The sequence below is a fragment of the Eurosta solidaginis genome, chromosome 3 (assembly GCF_040869045.1).
Source record: "Eurosta solidaginis isolate ZX-2024a chromosome 3, ASM4086904v1, whole genome shotgun sequence".
Taxonomy (NCBI): Eukaryota; Metazoa; Arthropoda; class Insecta; order Diptera; family Tephritidae; genus Eurosta; species Eurosta solidaginis.
The window spans coordinates 98,826,219-98,849,574 of NC_090321.1; positions in this window are offsets into that span (position 1 = coordinate 98,826,219).

Below are 23,356 nucleotides of genomic sequence, written 5' to 3' on the forward strand. Positions count from 1 at the left end.
CTTCACATATACAACTACCACCACTCCCTTTTAAAACCCTCATTAATACCTTTAATTTGATACCCATATCGTACAAACAAATTCTAGAGTCACCCCTAGTACACATTTATGGCGATATCTCGAAAAGGCGTCCACCTATAGAACTAAGGCCCACTCCCTTTTAAAATACTTATTAACACCTTTCATTTGATACCCATATCGTACAAACAAATTCTAGAGTCAGCCCTGGTCCACCTTTATGGCTATATCTCGAAAAGGCGTCCACCCATAGAACTAAGGCCCGATCCGTTTTAAAATACTCATCAACACCTTTCGTTTGATACCCGTATTATACAAACGCATTCTAGAGTCAACCCTGGTCCACGTTTATGGCGATATCTCGAAAAGGCGTCCACTTACATATTTAAGGCCCACTTCCTTTCAAAATACTCATTAACACCTCTCATTTGATACCCATATCGTACAAAAAAATTCTAGAGTCACCCCTGGTCCACCTTTATGGCGATATCTCGAAAACGCGTGCACCTATAGAAATAAGGCCCATTCCCTTTTAAAATACTTATTAGCACCTTTCGTTTGATACCCATATTGTACAAAAGCATTCTAGAGTCACCCCTGCTCCACCTTTATGGCAATATCTCGAAAAGGCGTCCACCTATAGAACTAAGGCCCACGCCCTTTTAAAATACTCATTAACACCTTTCATTTGATACCCATATTGTACAAACGCATTCCAGAGTCACCCCTGGTCCACGTTTATGGCGATATCCCGAAAAGGCGTCCACGAATAGAACTAAGGCCCATTCCCTTTTAAAATACTTATTAGCACCTTTCGTTTGATACCCATATTGTACAAAAGCATTCTGGAGTCACCCCTGGTCAACCTTTATGGCAATATCTCGAAAAGGCGTCCACCTATAGAACTAAGGCCCACGCCCCTTTAAAATACTCATTAACACCTTTCATTTGATACCCATATCGTACAAGCAAATTCTAGAGTCACCCCTGGTCCACCTTTATGGCGATATCTCGAAAAGGCGTCCACCTATAGAACAAAGGTCCACTCCCTTTTAAAATACTTATTAACACCTTTCATTTGATACCCATATCGTACAAACAAATTCTAGAGTCACCCCTGGTCCACCTTTATGGCGAAATCCCGAAAAGGCGTCCACCCATAGAACTAAGGCCCACTCCCTTTTAAAATACTCATTAGCACCTTTCGTTTGATACCCATATTGTACAAACGCATTCTAGAGTCACCCCTGGTCCACGTTTATGGCGACATCTCGAAAAATCGTCCACCCATAGAACTAAGGCCCACTCCCTTTTAAAATACTCATTAACACCTTTCATTTGATACCCATGTCGTACAAACAAATTCTAGAGTCAGCCCTGGTCTACCGTTATGGCGATATCCTTAAAAGGCTCAGTTATACAAACTAGAGAATGGGAAACCAAGTTTTTCATAAAAATTTTATAAGAAACTAGCAGAACCGGCACACATTGTTCTGCCCCAACTTTGGGCTTACTGCATTAGGAAGTTTTCACCTTTAAATCTCTTTCCTCCTTTCCTCTATCCTTTTATTCACTCCTCTCTCTGCCTTTCTCTTGCTCTCTTCCTTACCTCCTTCTCCCTCCTCCACTCCATCCATCTGTATCTCTCTATCTTCATCTATCTCAATCCTTTTCTCAGTTTCTTTCCTTTCTTTCTTTTCTTCTCTTTTCTTTTCTTTTCTTTTCCTTTCCTCTCCTTTACTTCATTTCTCCTTTTCCTTTTCCTTTCAGAAAAGTTCACTGAAAACCTTTGCAATTATTTTGATAAATGTACACGAGTTTTTAAACTTTATTTACGAAAACTATTGATCAATTGTAATTCTATCGTTCGGGCTATTTATTTTTATTTACAAAATCTCACGTATGTTTTTTTTTTTTTTAATTAATTCACTATGAGCTTTTTTAATAAGAAAATTTCTTAAAAGCAGAGATTGAAAATAATTGTTAACTAAAATTATTTTAATTGATAATAGAAAAAAATTGTAAGTTCACAAACGGCGATGGTTACTAGGACATGTTTCTGAATTTCACTTCTTCATCAGCTAGCTTTTCGGGAGCTGAGCGTTGAACACGAATCTCCAATATGAGCAAAGCTCGCTAATTAAATACATAAAATTATTTTGTTTGTATTTCAAAGAAGAAAGCTATAAAACGTAAAGCAAAAAACCCTAAGTCCACAAGTAAGATGATTTTTGAAATTTTTCTTTTTGTCTTTCAGCAACACAAAAATTTTATATTTTAATATAATAAAGTGAACAAGAGCTTATGAGTTAAGATTTACAAGTAACAGTTTTCCAAGCGTTTCATCGCTTAAGTTGTACCTCCTTTCATCCAAAGCGGAATTCAAAGAAGAAAATAATCTTACAACTGATACAACAACAACAAGAATGACTTAGGCTAATACCAACAGCTCAGGTGATGTAAAGCGGATATTTTGATAATAAGTAAAAATGTCGTCATATACCGACAAGCGTGTATGAAGGCTTTTAAAACTCTCAGCAAATATATTAGCAAGTTCGGAAATTTCATGATGGGGAACTACAGCTACTATATTTTGATCCGTTTCATCCAAAAAGGTATTGAGTTTCGAGTTTTGATGAGCGTTTATGAGCTCCCGTTTATCAGAGTGTAATTTTTCACTAAGTAGTGAAACTGAACATAATACACTGAGTTGTGCGTATCGGCAAAACTGAGTATAATAATCTATATAAAAATTTTTCATTCCTGTGTTACCTGGGTCCGTATTACATTTAACGATGAGTGACTGAAAACCATTTTCACTCAAGGGATAATTATGCAACTGACGAACTTTTTCTAAAAATTATGAATCTAATCTTTACTATTTGTAGCAAGTTCACAATAGGTTATTAATCCGATCCACCATTTCAGAGCTACTGGTATTCAAAAAATGAGTATCGATCACGGATCGTAAAACATAGTACGGGCCCTGCTTGAGCATGAAAATTGGTTTTGGCAGTAGCTTTTAATTTAAACGAGGATCTAAATAAATAGCGCTAAGCAATGTGACGTTGCTAAGTAAAAACTTTCTCTATTTAACAGGATGTTATAGAAATTATATTGCATATTGCTTTGCTTCGGTTCTCTTAGATTCAGCTTTAGCTCCATCCAGATTTTAAAAAGATCACAAAGAGGTAATTGTTCTTCCTGTAGTTTTTTGGTTGCAATGAAAAACGTTTCCAATGCCGATACACAGTGGCGTAGTAAAATAATTATTCGGGAGGGTCACAGAATTTAAAATTCAAATTTTGTTAAGTGATGATAAGTACTTATTGTATGGAATAATGTATTTATTCAGTGATCCATTTATTGAAAATGTTGTTGTAATAATTAATAGTAAAAAGCAAAGCAATAAATTGATTTTCCTCTGTTTTTGAGCGAATCGGTCAATGACTTCTTCCACTGTGATATCAATATTTCTATTGATACTTAATAGGGCCACGGGAAACCGAGGCATTAAGGATGCAAGAGTTTATTCCTGAAAACATGATTTTACCCATATTGGCGACTGGGTTGGCATCACGCGTTGACGAAACACATTTATTCTCTTATATTATTGATTGGTTATCAATTTTTTCATAAGTTTCCTTGTTGGAAAGTTTCGGCCGCTTTATCAACCACTTGTCCATTTTAGGCTATATGCAACAGAACCTACATTTCCATTAAATATACATAACGATTATTTTCTTCATGAGCCGACCTAAATAATTAGTTGTTGTAAACAATAGTACGTGCCTCAAATAGCAAACGTTTCAAGGAAAATCAAAACTTAAATAGCAGCTAGAAATCGCTTTGAATAACAAAAAAATTTTGGTATATTTGCACAAAAACTACACAGCATGCTTTGAAATTTTGAATTTCGTCGCCACACAGTGTGACATATCATCAAACTAGTTGATATAAAGCCACGATTGGATTAAATAACTAATTTTTCTAGCTCTACTAAACAATTAAGGTCTTTACATAAAAATAAATAAATATTATTTGTAAACATTTATTTTTATTTCACCACTTTTTAAGTTTTTATTGTGCTAACCAAATTTAAATCAAGAAAGGTTACATCAAAGTTAGACAAATTCATTAGAGAAAACGTATTATCGTGAAGAAGAGCATATTTGTGTATTTAGTAATAAGTAGTTGCAATAACCTTAAATGAATGTAATCAAATTCAAAAAAATTTAAGTCGATAAAAAATTTAAGCTGAAACTGGAGTCGAACTCTTAATCTAGGTCTGAGATGTCAGAGCCTTGATCAAAATTCGCTTCTGGTTTTGACAATAGTTTAAGTACTTTTTTTTGGAATGCCTCATTTGCCTTAAATTCATTCGAGTTCTTTTCTGAAAAAAGAGTATATTAAGGGATCGGACGACAAAAATAATATATTGAATAAATCTTCCATTGGATATTTACGAGACATCTTTCTTGTAATATTTCGCCTGTAGCTCTTAAAATCTTTATTTCTCTTCTCCAGTGCTCCCTCTGATAGCTTTCCTGTTGGAAGGACTACTTTATAATAAAGCCTTTATTAATAGTCAAAATTTTGTGAATGCTCGATGGCATGTAATACAAATCTACAAACATTTTTGTGGTCAAAATGGCAAACTTTCGAAGTGCTTCGGAATCAACGCCGAATCCACATGACATAGTTTGAAGTATGACAGCAAATCGCTTAATTAAACTTTCGTCAACTCCCGTTATTTCTGGAACATTTGAAGGGCATTGGAAGAAACGTCTGGCTATGTTGCTACCATTGGTCATCCCAAGCCTTGTGTTGGAAGATCTACTAATAACCCCTTGTCTTTTTTAAATCTTTTTTTCTCTCTTCAACAATCTTTTTTTCCATTCCTTCAAGAGTTTTGTCCATCAACGTTTGCAGGTGGACTTTCGCTGACAGATCAGTTATAAGGAAGGATTCCTTTGGAGGATAGCATCCATTTTTTTCTTTTCTAAGGAATTCATATGATGGGTGAATGTCAGCATGTCTTTGTTTAGCCCCAGATCGTATTTCTAAATACGTTTTAACTATATATAAACTTTCGATTTATGTATAGAGGCTACTGCCTCTTCTGGAGTATATTTAACTAATACTGATGCTGGACGAGTAAAGGCATGTTATATTTTAGTTGTGTCTGAATTTTTTGTAATGGTTTCTACCATTAATGCTGCGTACCACTGACCTGATAACCTCAAGCTAGAATCAGTTGCAAAATCCAACTCTTCTTTTGAATAGTTTCTTATCAAATGTGATAACTTTTTCCTTTTCGACTGATGACTAGCCTCCGAAACAGATATCACTGGTCATTCCTTCCTCTTTTAAAATACGTCTGCAAATTTTCCACTCACAAATTTTTAAACTGCTTTTTTTATTGGAGTCAACTTTGAGCTGTCATTTTTTCTTTTCCGTTATTTTTCTTATACCGTCTCTAGAAAAGTTCGTCCCTTGAAATTGTCATATTTCTTTAAAACATAATATTACATGAAAAGCTGTATCTTACTGCAGCTAAAGTTGTACCATTTTAGTTTTGTGAATAGTAGCAAACAAGTTTAGAAAAATTTAAATCGGATAAAGGCGGATAACGAGATTGCTGGTCTTACGAAATCAAAAAATTTAAAAAATTTTACTTAATTTAACATTATCCCACTATTATATGAAAAAATAATTTCAGTTCGATGAAAATCGTAAAAATGTATATTTAGTAAAATTAGCATACCTCAGAAAATGAACACAATATTATATTTTAGCAACTGCAGTATAACTTACAGCAGGCCAGCAATTTAAACTTTCACATTCAATGGCAAAAAGTCGAGTTAAAACTTCTTCGCAATTGATATGCTTCCAAATAAAGCTCCGTTAGTCGATCCAACTTGGTTAAAATTTCCTAGTATTTTATTTATAAATAGAATTTCAAAAGAATTTTTGAAATTCCATGATATACTATTTTTAATTAATATATTCTAGAACATGAAAGTAATACACTGTGCAGCGCCGCCATGGCGAAAACTCAAAACGGTACATCAATTGATCGAAATAGGCCGCTTTCAGTACACACACCTGATAAGTAATATTTTTACGAATGTTACCAATACTAAGGGGTACTGCCATCTCCATGCCGATGCTAAGCAGTGACGTGAATGCACATCAATAATTTAATCATTTTGTCTACACCTATGTACGTACACGCAGCGGAGAAGAGAGGCACAAACACATGCAGATAACTTATCTGAGATGCTCCTAAAGGTATGCAATTGTGATTGTGGAAGTGTCGCTCACACATACAAGCGCATGGGGTATGGGAGAAGCTATAAAAATTATACATCTGTAGTTGTAGCTGAGAAATTTATAACTATCTATTAAGTTCTGGAATTAGAAAAACCTAGAAATATGCAACGAGGAGGTCGGACAGTATAAAAGGGTGACATCAGTGGAGGCGAGAGATCAGTTTCACTTAAACCATCAGTCAGTTTAAATTAAGCACGCAATCTGTCGGGCAATAGTAGAGTTATTTATTGGGAAGTACTTTAATAAAGGCCATTTTGCATTACTGAATAGTGGTGCTATTTATTCAACAGTTTAGTGATTCGAACCTTAGTAGAAGATTTGAAATAAGCGGAATTGCAGTAAATTCGTTACAATTGGTGTCAGAAGAGGAAGTGTTGAATAAATTCCGAAGACTTCGAATACAACTTGGACATGCCAAAGTTAAGTGAATTGAAGATCCAGCAACTGAAGAAGGAGTTGGAGAGCCGTAGATTGAATACAACCGGCATTAAACTAGAACTTCAGGAACGACTACGATAGGCAATGGAATTAGAAGGAATTGACGTAGAAGAGTATGACTTTCATCTTGATGGCGAGGAAACAACAAAAATGGAAGAAACACCGCATACAGTTACGAGCACAGACTTGAACATGATTTTAGCTGCAATATCTGCTCAAACAACGACAGTGTCATCTCAACTGGCAGAACAGAAGACATATATGGCATCTCAGCTGGAATCGCAGGAGTCACGTATTACATCCAAGATGGAAATTCAACTGGAAGAACAGAAGACATATATGCATCCCAACTGGAATCACAGGACGCACGTATTTCAGAAGTGATGTCGCAAGTGTCATCTCAACTGGAAGACCAAAATACATATATGGTTTCTCAATTGGAAGCGCAAGAGACACGTATATCTGAAATTTCAGCAGAAATTTTGGAACAGGTATCATCAAAACTGCAAGCGCAGAATGAAAAAATGGCGCAATTTCAGGCAGAAGTAGATGATTTGAAAGGTCGTATGGAGCGGTTACAACTAAATCGTCCAGCTGTTTCTGCAAGCAATCCAAAAGTAAAAATACCATCCTTTGACGGTTCTGTTCCTTTCCAGGTCTTCAAGCTACAGTTTGAAAAGACCGCAGCAGTGAACAACTGGAATGCGGAAGATAAAGTTGCTGCACTGTTCGTGGCATTGAAAGGGCCTGCAGCGGAAATCTTACAGACGATTCCAGAGTACGAACGGAACAGTTGTGAAGCATTGATGGCTGCGGTAGAAAGACGTTATGGAAGCGAGCATAGAAAACAGATATTCCAAATTGAGTTGCAAAACCGCTACCAAAAAGCAAATGAGACATTGGAGGAGTTTGCTTCAGATATTGAAAGATTGGCTCATCTTGCAAATTCGGACGCACCCGTGATATACACTGAAAAGGTAAAACTCCAGAGTATCATAAATGGCATACGAGATGTGGAAACGAAGCGGGCTACATATGCGAATCCAAAACTAACATTCGCTGAAACAGTATCACATGCTCTGATTCAGGAAACAGCATCGCTTCTGTGTAAGCCCGTTTTCAAAGCACGCCGTGTGGAAGTAGAAAGTCCGGAGTGGGTATACGCAATATTGGAGGCGCTGAAAGGATCGCAAAAGCGGAGTGAGAGAGTTATCAAAAGATTCAAATGCGGGAAGCCCGGCCACATTGCACGTCATTACGATCTTGGTCCTGGTAGTTCCAACTTGGGTGGCCGTAAACGCAAAGCTGGAGGAGATGAGAACCCAGCGTGAACATGGCAGATGTAAAAATCGAGAGCTAGCTCCAGCTATTGAATGTCCTGTGGTATCTGTGTCCCAAATTGGAAGGAAATCAAGCAGTCTTGCCGTCAGAGGGAATGTGGATGGCAAGGAGCGTGTACTGACTGTAGATACGGGCGCATCTCATTCATTGATTCGATCTGATTTAGTCAACAGGAGAGTAAAACCGTTACCTGGAGCAAGGTTGCGTACGGTCACAGGCGAGTATAAGCAAGTCCAGGGAGAAGTGATATGTGAAGTCCTAAGTGGGAAGGTCAAGGTTCTACACAAATTCGTTTTGGCGGAGATCATTGATGAAGTCATATTGGGAGTGGACTTCTTAGTTGACCATGATATCAGGATCGATATGCCAAGAAAGATTATGCGGTATGAGAACCAGGATGTGCCACTTAACTTCAGTTTGGAAGAAGGATTCAGCAGTAATCGAGTGCTGGTGAAAGAGATTCAACAAAAACCGCAAAAGTCAAAGGAAGCAGATCGGGCAAGGTTTGATGGAACGAATGGGCCAAACAAATCAAAACCGAAGGTACCTGTGAGAGAAATACTGGCATTGAAAAGCCCTAATCCCTGTACAAAGTTCTGAAGAAGATCAGTGACACCATCTACCGCATACAAACAATTGGGAAACCACGAAGTAGAAGGGTGGTTCATTTGGAGATGCTAGCAGCGTTTAGATCGAGAGATTTGTCTGATCGGGACGATCAGACTTAGGTGGAGGGCAGTGTTGCGAATGTTAGTAACACTAAGGGTACTGCCATCTCTATGCCGATGCTAAGCAGTGACGTGAATGCACATCAATAATTTAATCATTTTGTCTACACCTATGTGATTGTGGAAGTATCGCTCACACATACAAGCGCATGGGGTATGAGAGAAGCTATAAAAATTATACATCTGTAGTTGTAGCTGAGAAATTTATAACTAACTAGTAAGTTCTGGAATTAGAAAAGCCTAGAAATATGCAACGAGGAGGTCGGAAAGTATGAAAGGCCGACAACAGTGGAGGCGAGAGATCAGTTTCATTTAAGCCATCAGTCAGTTTTGATTAAGCACGCAATCTGTTGGGCAATAGTAGAGTTATTTATTGTGAAGTACTTTAATAAAGGCCATTTTGCATTACTGAATAGTGGTGTTATTTATTCAACAGTTTAGTGACTCGAACCTTAGTAGAAGATTTGAAATAAGCGGAATTGCAGTAAATTCGTTACAATATGTTGAAAACATAATACGGTCAGTTGAGTGATAGAAGTTGTGTTTTATGAACGGCGTTTCAAGCCAGCTGCCAAATGAAATAATTATTTTTAAATTTTAAAGAAAATCTTTCTAAATTATTTTTCACACTTCACTATAATATTGAAAGGAAACAATTTTTTTACAAACAACACCTTGAAATGTCAAGGAACTGCCAAACAACCATCAAATCCCGTTGAGTGAAATTTATGGGCGTGCACTTGATGCAATCTTTTCATTGTTTGTCTTTCCCAAATCTTATATTTAAATATGAAAATAAAAAATTTTTGTTTTTATAACTAAAGAACCGCAACGCGAGGAGATGCGGCCACTTGCATGATTACGTATTATTATCTACAGATACGGAGTATTGACCAGGGAATGTAAATTGCAAGGTTTCGAACCCCTAGGCCGCTAGATACACAAATAATCTATCCGGGAATCTACCTAATGAAATGCTAATGAGATCTTTAACAAAAAAAGTAGACTTTTTGGCATATCTCAACTCGTTTACGAGATATAGGCCAAAATGTGGATCAGAGGTACCCCTGATATGAATGACTTATAACTAATAACTCAGGATATTATTACCCAGCGAATGTATCTTTAAACAATATACTGCGCACGCGAGCGAAGCTGCGGGATTAGTCTAATAAATAACAAGAAAAAAAATTCAAAAAAATGTGTTGCTTTAACATTTATTTACTGTCTTATTTTTAACTAAAATACGAGTATCAACATTCTCCAGAAAGTTTTATTTTTCTCAATTCGTTTGTAAGCTTGAATTCCGGTTTTAATAACTTCATTCCCTTTTATGCTGTGTAGTTTTGAATTTTACTTTTTTACCACAGAAAATCGCCCAATTTTTCATTCCAAATTTTCAAACTTTACGATACGTATTGCATATTGTATAGCTCTTATAGAATAGCCTGGCCATTTTTGTAAAGTCACCTGATATCAATGAGCGCCGGGTTGAAAAAGTTTCTATTTAACATTAAAGATACCCCTGAAAAATTTTACGCCCATTTGGTAGTTTTTAATGGACCCAAATGTTGACTAACGTTGAACTAAGGCATTTGTATGGAGATTTAAAACTCTTTACTTACTTTTTTAAGAAAGTACACAATATAAATTGTACGTATGTACTTAGATATTATTGTCTGTATATGATAATTTAATTCAATTGAAGAAAACTATACAACGCCTGAGGTTGATCAATCAATGCAGATTTTGTATGGGATTGAAACTTTTTCGATAGGAGTCAACAACTTTTAATATAAACTGAGCTTCTTCTTCGTCGTGTGTTAAAATACTATTGTAATCCTTCATAAACTCCCCGCTCTGCAGTGTTATTTACGACGAATAAAATTTTAAAGAATTCAAAAGCTGTCTGATATTCCTTATTGTCGTTCCATACGGCGGGATCCAGCTCAAGAAAATCACATTGAAGCTCGAAATTGGAAAACAAAAATTTTGTCTTATAAGATACAAAATCAGATAAATCATATTCCAACAAATGTTGCGCATTTGGAAACGTGTAATATTTAACCAAAGCTACAACAGGATCCTTTCCTTTTAAACGATTCGTCATTATACTCAGTTGAGCAGAGCTCACAGAGTATATTAAGTTTGATTGGATAACGGTTGGTTGTACATATATAAAGGAATCGAGATAGATATAGACTTCCTTATATCAAAATAATCAGGATCGAAAAAAAAATTTGATTGAGCCATGTCCGTCCGTTAACACGATAACTTGAGTAAATTTTGAGGTATCTTGATGAAATTTGGTATGTAGGTTCCTGAGCACTCATCTCAGATCGCTATTTAAAATGAACGATATCGATCTATAACCACGCCCACTTTTTCGATATCGAAAATTTCGAAAAACCGAAAAATTGCGATAATTCATTACAAAAGAGAGATAAAGCGACGAAACTTGGTAGATGAGTTGAACTTGTGACGCAGAATAGAAAATTAGTAAAATTTTGGACAATGGGAGTGGCACCGCCCACTTTTAAAAGAAGGTAATTTAAAATTTTTGCAAGCTGTAATTTGGCAGTCGTTGAACATATCATGATGAAATTTGGCAGGAACGTTACTCCTATTACTATATGTACGCTTAATAAAAATTAGCAAAATCGGAGAAGGACCACGCCCACTTTTAAAAAAAAATTTTTTTAAAGTAAAATTTTAACAAAAAATTTAATATCTTTACAGTATATAAGTAAATTATGTCAACATTCAACTCCAGTAATGATATAGTGCAACAAAATACAAAAATAAAAGAAAATTTCAAAATGGGCGTGGCTCCGCCCTTTTTCATTTAATTTGTCTAGGATACTTTTAACGCCATAAGTCGAACAAAAATTAACCAATCCTTCTGAAATTGAAAATGGTAGGGGCATAGATTTTATGACGATAACTCTTTTCTGTGAAAATGGGCGAAATCGGTTGATGCCACGCCCAGTTTTTATACACAGTCTTCCGTCTGTCCTTCCGCATGGCCCTTAACACGATAACTTGAGCAAAAATCGACATATCTTTAATGAACTTAGTTCACGTGCTTACTTCAACTCACTTTATCTTGGTATGAAAAATGAACGAAATCCGACTATGACCACGCCCACTTTTTCGATATCAAAAATTACGAAAAATGGAAAAAATGCCATAATTCTATACCAAATACGAAAAAAGGGATGAAACATGGTAAGGTAATTGGATTGTTTTATTGAAGCGAAATATAACTTTAGAAAAAACTTTATAAAATGGTTGTGACACTTACCATATTAAGTAGAAGAAAATGAAAAAGTTCTGCAGGGCGAAATAAAAAACCCTTAAAATCTTGGCAGGTAATACATATATAAATAAATTAGCGGTATCCAACAGATGATGTTCTGGGTCACCCTGGTCCACATTTTGGTCGATATCTGGAAAACGCCTTCACATATACAACTACCACCACTCCCTTTTAAAACTCTCATTAATACCTTTAATTTGATACCCATATCGTACAAACTCATTCTAGAGTCACCCCTGGTCCACCTTTATGGCGATATCTCGAAAAGGCGTCCACCTATAGAACTAAGGCCCACTCCCTTTTAAAATACTCCTTGATACCCATATTGCACAAACGAATTCTAGAGTCACCCCTGGCCCACCTTTATGGCGATATCTCGAAACGGCGTCCACCTATGGAACTAAGGATTACTCCCTTTTAAAATACTCATTAACACCTTTCTTTTGATACCCATATTGTACAAACAAGTTCTAGAGTCACCCCTGGTCCACTTTCATGGCGATATTTCGAAAATGCGAACACCTATAGAACGAAGGCCCACTCCCTTTTAAAACCCTCATTAATACCTTTAATTTGATACCCATATCGTACAAACACATTCTAGAGTCACCCCTGGTCCACCTTTATGGCGATGTTTCGAAACGGCGTCCACCTATAGAACTAAGGCCCACTCCCTTTTAAAATACTCATTAAAACCTTTCATTTGATACCCATATCGTACAAACATATTCTAAAGTCACCCCTGGTCCACGTTTATGGCGATATCTCGAAAAGGCGAACACCTATAGAAGGAAGGCCCACTCCCTTTTAAAAATACTCATTAACACATTTCATTTGATACCCATATCGTACTAACAAAGTCTAGAGTCACCCCTGGTCCACCTTTATTGCGATACCTCGAAAAGGCGTCCACCTATAGAACTAAGGCCCACTCCCTTTTAAAATACTCATTAACTCCTTTCGTTTGATACCCATATTGCACAAACGAATTCTAGAGTCACCCCTGGCCCACCTTTATGGCGATATCTCGAAACGGCGTCCACCTATGGAACTAAGGATTACTCCCTTTTAAGATACTCATTAACACCTTTAATTTGATACCCATATCGTACAAACGCATTCTAGAGTCAACCCTGATCCACCTTTATGGCTATATCCCTAAATGGCGTCGACCTATAGAACTATGGCCCACTCCCTCATAAAATACTCTTTAATACCTTCCATTTGATACCCATGTCATACAAACACATTCCAGGGTTTCCCTCGGTTCATTTTCCTACATGGTTATTTTCCCTTATGTTGTCACCATAGCTCTCAACTGAGTATTTAATGTTCGGTTACACCCGAACTTAACCTTCCTTACTTGTTTTTCGTTTAATTTCAAGTGAGACGTTGGGATCAAACAAAGACAGCACCACCGTTTCTGTAGTTAGATACCACAAATGATTCTTCATTTTATTAATTACCGCTTCAGATACAGTCTTATAGATTTATGAATACTTGAAAGCATCGCGCAAAAGTTCAAATCTTGATTGGGGCATTCAATAGAATTAGTGCGCCTATACCATACCTTGATGTAAAGTTTAAGAATAAATACTGACATATCTCGAATACAATTAAGTTCTCTTGAAGTCATATTAAACTGATCGCGAAACAGAAAAATTTGTAGACAATATATTGCTTTCGAAATATGTAGATATTGCATGAGATGTCGCACCACATGTACGAAAGACATCGCCGTCATCACCAAGGAGCGTCATAGAGAGCTTTAAAAGTTCCTTATAATCACCGCGTATTTGAGTATATTTGAGCTGATTTCGACAAAACCGTTTTATTTGCTCTATTTCTTCGTGGCTTATTTTGGAACCAACAATGTGGTCATTTATACCGAAACGGTATTGGTCGTGTTTTATATTCTGCCATATGTCAGCGAATCTATTAAAAATTAGAGTTTCCGGCGCACTACTTTTACCGCACTTCTTTTCAAAATCGTTGTATCGAAGCTTAATGCTACTACTTTTTCAGAAATCCTCCACTCGACTATAAGTTTGTGAACAGCTTGGGCGATGTTTTTCCGTTACCCGACTCAATTTGGGAGCTCCTAAAAACGTGGCCGTTCCATTGTAGCTTACCAGAACTGCTATTCGTTCTGCCGACTAAATCTGCCAAAATTTTCTCGTCCCGTTATTGTAATGCAAGTGGGTACACAATATTTTTGGTTTTTTCGTTCGGTGCAAAGATAAACAAATTTTTTGGCGTTCCAACTCTAGAGCAAACAACATATAGCTGACCATGGGAAAAGCATGGACTCTCTAAATTTAATTCTGCAACAGTAAGCGATTGTCCTTGTGCTTTATTGATTGTAAAGAGTTTATAAATTCAATTGGATAATTCACAATTTGATCTTCATCTGTAACTGTGACGATCGATTTATATTTCGTCACTTCACCAGGAAATTGGTTTTGAATGCGATCATTGATTTTGTTAACATGATCATTTTTGGGAGCTAAGATTGCTCGTTCGCATAGCCAAAAATAAAAACCTTAATTTTAAATTCTTAATTCTGAAATATGAAAAACCTTCGTCTTGCTCGAAGGAACCTATAGCCAAAATTTGGTGTTGATTGAAGTGTGGGAAATAAGTTTCCATAGCGAACACACACACACACACACAGAATTTGATTTTTATATATATAGATGTAGATAGACTGAAGCTAACAAATTTTTTTAACGGCGGCAGATTACTAAAGGTCCAAAAGGAATAACAGCCAAACTCAAAAATGCAGTCAAAATTTAGGTGTTAAAATATCCTAAGTTTGTACGGCAGCCAAAGTTCTGAAAAATCTCATTTGTAGGGAAGGTGCCACGCCCCTTTTTTCTCAATTCCACATTTTACTGGAGGTGTTAGGACTTAACGTCATATAGCTTCTTACCAATTTTCATTATCCTACCATTACTACATCCATAGATATGCAGTATGATATATTCCATTTGTATGGGAGGTGCCACGCCCCATTTTTCGTAATTCAACATTTTCTTGGTGGTGTTAGAGATTGACTTCAAATAACTCCTTACTGAATTTTAATGTTCTGGCATGTATACCTTCAGAGTTATGCAGTACTAAAGATTCCGTTTGTATGGGAGATGCCACGCCCCTTTTATATATCGAAATAATTTTTAACCTAAAACCTTCGTGTTGATGGAAGGGACCTATCGCCAAAATTTGGTGAGGATTGAAGTGTGGGAAATACGTTTCCATAGCGAACACACACACACAAAGAATTTGTTTTATACAGATTTTCGTTTGAGTTGTTCAAGTTTTTCAAAACAATAATCGGAGAAAGAACGAAAAGTTTAATGTGGTCATGTTAATCCTTCCCGAGATGGTCTAGCTAGTATCTTATGGGTGCCTTGTTACTGGATCGTACTGTATCGTTAAAACAACAACAGCAACATACATACCTATAAATGTACTCCTGAAGGTTAACGTATGCTATGTATGTGCGTATGTGACGCATAATTTCCAACTCAAAGCAAGTTTGCTCGCACAGTTCACAGCGAACAAATTACACGCTCATATAAAAAAGGAGTCAAGTATTTTTTAATGCAGACCGAAGGTATATATTTTAATGTTTTAATGCAAAGAAGAAATATTCCCATCGATGCATCCGCTTTGAATTTATAGCTGTGTAAACAAAAGTCTTATGATTTTTTACTACAAAAGTATTGTTGTTAGACTTTTTTAGGCAATTTTTATAATATTTCTCTCCGTAAGAACCATCATCGCACTTCAAAGAATATTCTAAAAAAGAAATAGCGACATCGGTTCAACCGTTTGTGCTAAGCAATAAACTCAGCGATTTTATTTTATATTATAGATTGAAATGTACGATGCGTACCACCTCAATATTATCACTAATAGTTCATATTTTTAGAAGCGTAGGTTAGCTCGACTTCGCCGATTTTCGAAACATGTTATAGATATATATATCAAGCTACATTACCCCGATATATATACACGCACTCAGACCGACCATGTTGTAATAAATAGACGGCAGCCCTATCCAGATGTGCACACGATCTGAAGACCTAACATCGCCTCGGGCCCTATCTCAAAATACGCGCCAGCCTCTGCGTAGCTAAAAGCAAGGAGCAAAAATACAAGAAAAGCTAGACGTCGTATGGCTGCAATCGCGACAGACTGGCAATAATTTCGAAACTAGACTCTCTCACCTGCTCCCTGAGAGCACTATTCCGTAATCAGCCTTCTTAATATCGCATATAAGGTCCTGTAAATCGTGTTTCGCGAAAGATTGAAGCCCTCCTTGAATCGACGAATTGAACCATTTCTGTGCGCTTCAGACCTGGTAAATCTGCCACCGACCAGATTTACACTTTGCGCTAAAGCTTGGAAAAAAGTTTCGGTTTCCCCGCAAAACGTATACGCCTGTTATACGACGTTGAGCAACACCAACAGCTTCGTCAGAATTGGCAAGGAACTCTCCGACCCGTGCGAAACTAGACAAGGTTTCAGGAAAAAGTGATCGTGAGATTTCTTTTAATAATAATAATAATTGGACGTTGTGGCAGCGCACTGCCCTCAAGTGGCCCGATGCAGGGCCGTAGAGAGAAAATCCGGGCCCGGGACTAAACAATTTACGGGCCCCTATAAAAAATCCACTAATACATTTGATTAATTTGAATTAATGACGTCTAACTCATGAATCATTATTGATGGATTACATCAAACAAAATTTTTGCCACATCAACTAAATGATTTTTGGACTAAGAGCTGCAAATAAAATTAACACAGAATATTTACTATTTATACTATTTTATTGTAACGTAGAAATAAAATTCTCTTTTCTTTAATCTTTTTTTAGTTATTTGGTAACATTTTAATACATTTCTGATAAATCATATATGTAATACTCCTATATAGCTACAAAAGGCTAGGTACATTCCCAAACATCAGAGTGCCGATGTATTGCTGTTTAAACGTTTTTGTTTTTGTATTCAATAATCGAATGTACCTAAATTTAATTTTTTTCTTGTCACACATATGCTGCTAAAATCACAAAAACTTTATAGGCTGTCTAGTGTTGATTTCGATTTCAAAACACATTGCGAGCATTGTCTATTAGCAATATAGGAGTTTTACGTATATGTGATAAATCTAATGATGGTTATACATTTTAATTATTCAATATAGAAAGTGCTTTTCTTGCATTTTTCGCTCCAAATTTTTTTATAATAATATCAAAATTTAACTGTCTTGCCAAAACGGATTCAACACAAATCATGGCATATCCTGAAACTCGCTCTTGAGATGAACACGATCTATGAATGTTTTCGATTCTTGAAAGGACGCTGAAGGAACGTTCTGCACTAGCTACAGGGACAGGTATAGTGCAAAAGATACGAAAGCAACACAAATATTGGGGAAAATTGTATAAAGATTTTGAACACATGTAGATGGTATTTAGCAATTCCAATGATGTCAGACCTTTATCAAAATTTGCTTCGTAAATGTGTTTCAAGTGAATTACTTCGCATTCTAAGGTTTGAGAAATGTCCGACTTGTATTTTTCGACAAATTTTGCTGCGCTCGCCCGAACCGTAGTTTCATCCATGTCTTTAAATTGCCACAAAAAGAAAAACGTTTCGCTCAAATTTCGCATAGCTGCAAATCGTTCAGTAATGCCAGTGATTACCGAATCAACGATCACCAGGAATGTATTGTTTTCAAAATCAGACTCTGAATCATCCGTAATTATATCATTTAAATTATCTTCAGAACGTCTTTTGGGTTTTCTCTTTCGAATGTCCAGAAACTTTGGCGATATGTTCAATTGAATAGCAACTGTTTTGCATTCGTTTAAAATTGTTTCCCATTGGTTCCTGATCAACTTCCAATCAGCTAATAAGGCATCTAGTTGTCGGACCTCAACATCTATGGTGTCGTCTCTAGCTTGGAATACGACGTTTCTTTCATTAATGGTAGTCAGTATTTTGAACCAAATTGAGGACAGCAAGACATTCGAACTTGTGATGTACTTGAGAATGCCGGTAACATCTCCGTATGCTTACGCAGTCAAATTTAGCTTTTGTCTGAAAGACTATGAAGAGAGCTCGGTACATTTTTTTGAGGATGTCCCATCGTTGTGGAGTGCTGCTGAAAATAGTAAAACATTTTTGTACAACTCCAAAGAAAGTAACTGCAGCCGTACAACGTTCTGCAGCATCAACTCCACATAAATTGAGAATGTGGGTTGCACAAGGCGAGTAATCAGGATTCGAGTTTTTGTCGAGAATGTGACGTAGTGCTCCGTTGAAAGCTCCTTTCATATTGGCGCCGTTATCGTACCCTTGTGAACGGCAATCTTCAATCAAGTATGGCAAATTAGATCAGCGATTTTGTGACCAGTTTTTTGGTTACAATTCACGAAAGCCAAAAACCGTTCTTGAATTGTAAAATTTGTTGCTTTCGAATTGAAATGGAGTTAGCGCAAAATGAACGTAGTCAACGTGCCTAGCATCAGGCACAGCATCAACGATAATAGCAAAATACTTGGCTTTCTTGCCTTGATCTAATATAGTTTCCATCACGTGCTTTGCACTAATTTTTATAAACTCGTTCTGAAAGTCTGGGGAAAGATAGTGAACCTGTAAACGTTTGTGCTGCTGTTGTGAAATCCTAACTTTCTCCAAATGATCTCTAAATATCGGATCATATTAGCTTATAAGATCTTAGATGCCCAAAAAATTTCCATCGCTTCGTTCACCAAGATATATACTTTCGCCTTTGAACGCTAGGCCTCTTTCACCCAAAAATAAAATAGTGTCTAAAATTCTATATAACATTTGTTTCCACTTTTGAGTTACAGTGATTAGCTGTTCACTGATGAGTGTATCAATTGTAGCCTCTTTTTGAATTCGATCGAAAATCGCCATAGAATATAACATTTAATGTGATCTTGAGTATTTTCGTGTGATGGCAGTTTATCGTATAGCTTCTTCCATACCTGGAATTTCGAATATCCGCCAGGACAACAAATTTTAGGTCGATTTAAAGTATTGGTGCTTAACAGACGACATGGTAGGCAATAAAAAGCATTGCTACTGGCACTCCAAACTAACCAGTCACGCTCCACTTTCTCTCCATTTGGCAAGATTCTGTTTAACAACGAGGAGGAAATGCCTCGTCATGACAATCACGTGGAAAAATAACAGGACACTTTTGATGACCTTGACGGTATTCACGGTACCGATATCGAAGTCGCTTAAATAATCTGGACTTTGATACAGAGTTGGTGGTATTGCTAGAAGACTTTTTGAAGATGAACCTTCATCAGTGTCACCGCGAAAACTTTACGATTTTGGATTCATGTAAACATACATTTTTGTTTGATGTTTTTGTTGTCTCCTCACTGTTCGCACTTAAAATTTGCACATGGAACAACTAAAGTCTCTCCTGAATTAACAAAAAATGTCTTAGTACCTCAAAATCGCGGCCCCCCTGAGAAACCCGGGCCCGGGGGAATCCCCCCATTCCCCCTCCCCTCTCGTCGGGCCTGGCCCAATCGCACCAGTCTAATCCTGTTCATTATTTTTTTATTTATTAAATTTATTACATATTTATAATTTTTTTTTTTTTTGTTTTTTTTTTTTTTTTGGGCCGAGTCATTGATGGGCAGTGGTTTGTCAAGCGTCGAGATCAAAAACTGCTCAGCTACAGAGGAAATATCATCATCTAAGGGTAAAACTTAAACTAATAGAATATAGAAACAAACATATAATAAGGTAGTGGATTTTTGGTTCTGATTTATTTCACCTTTATTTTCCAACTGAACACATATTTTTTCTTAACGACTAATTGAGCTTAAACATTAAACTAAAAAATAACGGTTTATGAAAGAGAGTTAGAGAGTGAGTTTAAATGAAAGTAAGAGAATGTAAATTATAAACTACGGAAGAGTAAGTAACATAAAAACTAATTAAGAGAAAGTAGATTATGGAGAGGAGGTTGGAGATAGTACTAATATGTATATAACTTTATACAGCACTAACGATTAAGAGAAATAAGGACAGTCTTTTTATAGAAAAAGAGAGTCCGGCATATTAAATGTGTTTGAATGAGAGTTATAACCTTGGTACAAACCGGAAGACTCGTTAAGTTCGAAACTCGTTGTACATTGTTTTAAAAGAAGAGGTTTGTATGTCTCGTAGTGCGACAGGGAACACTAAAGTTCACTTCGTTTAGAAGAAATGCGCTTGAAATCGATACATTCAGTAGTTTTGTTATAAATAATACGACAAGCATTTCTCTACGACTAGCAAGAGTTGGAAGATTGATAAGTTTTAATCGATTAGTATAAGGTGGAAGATTAAATGAAGAGTTTCATTCAAAATTCCTTAAGGCAAAACTGTGTTTGTATTGATTCGAGCCTGTCAGTATGGACTTGAAAACGCGGATTCCAGACTATTGAGCCATATTCTAATATCGGTCTAACCAACGTTGTGAAGAGGGTTTTCGTAACGTAGGGATCGCTAAACTCTTTTGACCACCTTTTCATAAATGCTAAGGCACCTTTAGCTCTATTGACAGTGACAGTTATATGAGTGTTGAAGCTAAGTTTGCAGTTCATGTAACTCCCAAGTCTACAAAAACATTAACACTTTCAGGTTTTGGTTGCTAATTGTGTAAGAAACTGGTTGTAAACTCCTACACGAAAAACACATAAATCTACATTTTTGAAGATTAAGCGGCATGCGGTTCACATTGCACCAAGAGGCTAAGCAATTTACATCCGTCTGAAGTAAAGAACGTTCTTCAATCGACGCGTAAGTCTTAAAAAGTTTTACATCATCAGCATACATCAAGATTATAGAATATTTTATTGAGAGATATTGTTTATAAATAGCAAAAACAGAATCGGGCCAAGATGGCTGCCCTGAGGAACACCAGAGGTGACACTAATGATACTCGAAAACATATTTTTAAAGATTACTCTTTGTGTTCTGCTACAGGGATAGGACGAAATCCAACGAGTGAAACTAGGTTAAAAACCAAGCATGTCGAGTTTATATACAAGTAAAGAGTGGCATACTTTATCGAATGCTTTACTAAAATCGGTGTATATAACGTCGGTGTGAAGATTTTCACTGAACCCGTTCCAAATGTCAGTTGTGAACTCAAGTAAATTAGTTATGGTTGATTTGCCCTTACAAAACCCATGCTAAGAACTTGCAATTAATGTTGTTGTGTTGTGCAACGTCAAGCTGTGAAGTTGTGTTTTGATTTCTACTGCGCCTTATTTTGTCTTAAATCAATAAATTTGTTTGCTTAAATAATTATTGTGCTAAAAATAAGTGTAAACACGTTGTGTACTGCATTCAGCAATTTAAAGTTCTGCTTTTCCTCTTTTTCCTCGTGCACATTTACTTCATTTTCTTTTCACTGCCACAGCTGTTTGCATTGTGTGTTGTTAAGCGTCAGTTAATAGCGATCTTAAACTGCTCATACAGTGATCTTCAAACTGCTCAAAAAGTGATTTTCTTACTGTGATCTCCAAAATATTTTCACTGCCTCCGTCTGTTTAATCAATTTTACTTTAACTTATAATGTCTTGCAATTTTGTTAACTGCCAATTGAAAGGTGATACCGAGCGTTTCGTGTCGTGCTGGCTTTGTGATGAGCTTGCTCATATGAAGTGCGCTAGTTTGACAGCAAGGTTGTGTGATGCGATCAACGATAACAAGGGTGTGCGTTGGTCGTGCTTGAAATGCAGATCCACGGAAGTGGATTTTTTTAAGCTTTTCAAACATACCCGAAACGCATTCTCCGAAATCGGTAAGGAACTTTCTACATTAGGGGATAAATTCAAGTATTATGAAAACTTGTTTAAAACTTTCAAATGTATTACCGATTCAGCTGCTAATGCTAACAGCGACAGTCGTGACAGCAAACGAAAACGAACTGATGTCTCGGCTGGCGTACTGACCCTAGACCACGTTCAAAACATCCAGAACCCAATCGTTCCTACACCCAGCACGATATTAATAAACTTAGCATCTCCAAGTCCTCTTACAGTAGAGCCTTCAACATCGAAGGCACCTCCAACAAAACTAGCAGCTAGAAAAAATATTGAACCTGCAAACCGTTCTCAGGCGACTGAGCCTGGAACTAGGAAGTTGGTTGTAGTCCCTCCTAAAAAATCGATAATCGTGTCAAGATTCGAGAGGGATACTACTGAGGAGGATCTGAAATCGTATATCTTCTCAAAAAGGAAAACCCATGACGTAACAATTCGGAAATTTAATTTTAGTTATGAAAGAAACGTATCTTCCTTTAGATTAGATGTACCTATTGACCATTTTGACACTATCTTGAGTAACGATTTTTGGCCCTCTGGGGCACTTGTGCGGGAATTTGAATATAGGCGGAATAAGAGTGTTCTAAACTTAGCAACGATCCCTGTTAATAACACTGAGTCAAAAACTGACCGAAAAATCTGCTTTAGATATACTTTACCAAAATGTTAGAGGCTTAAATACCAAGTTAACAGAACTGTTTTTAAAATCATTTAACTCAAGCTACGATATAATTGTTTTAACCGAAACCTGGCTGAAACCTCATATTTTTAACTCAGAGATCCTCTGTAATGACTACCAAATATATCGAAATGACCGCCTGAACAGGGTTGGATGTTGAGTTCTGCTTGCTGTACACTCAGAGAAAAACGCCGTTCTAAAATCCAGCACCACCGGACTCAATTCAAGCTTTTCATGTTCTTACTTTTTTGTTCTTGAAAAACGAACGACCTGTTCTTAAAACAATAACCTTGTTCTTGAACTTAGAACCATGTTCTTGAAAAGAGAACGGCTGGTCATAAAATATGAACAAATGTTCTATTAATGAGAACGCTGTTCTTAAATTAAGTTCAAGAAAAAAGAAACGGTATAATTCGTGTGCACTACAATGTTAAGTACAACATTTGGCAAGAGCTACCAAGCAGTTGTAGTGGCCCAGCGGCTATAATGTTGCGGTTGCGATCGTGTGGTGCGAGTTCGATCACCGTCAAACTCTAAAGTTTTTTAAAACATTTTTTTGTATTCTATTTTTTTAACTCTTATTTTTCGTTTAGTTCCATTCGCATATGTACAGGTAATTCTCA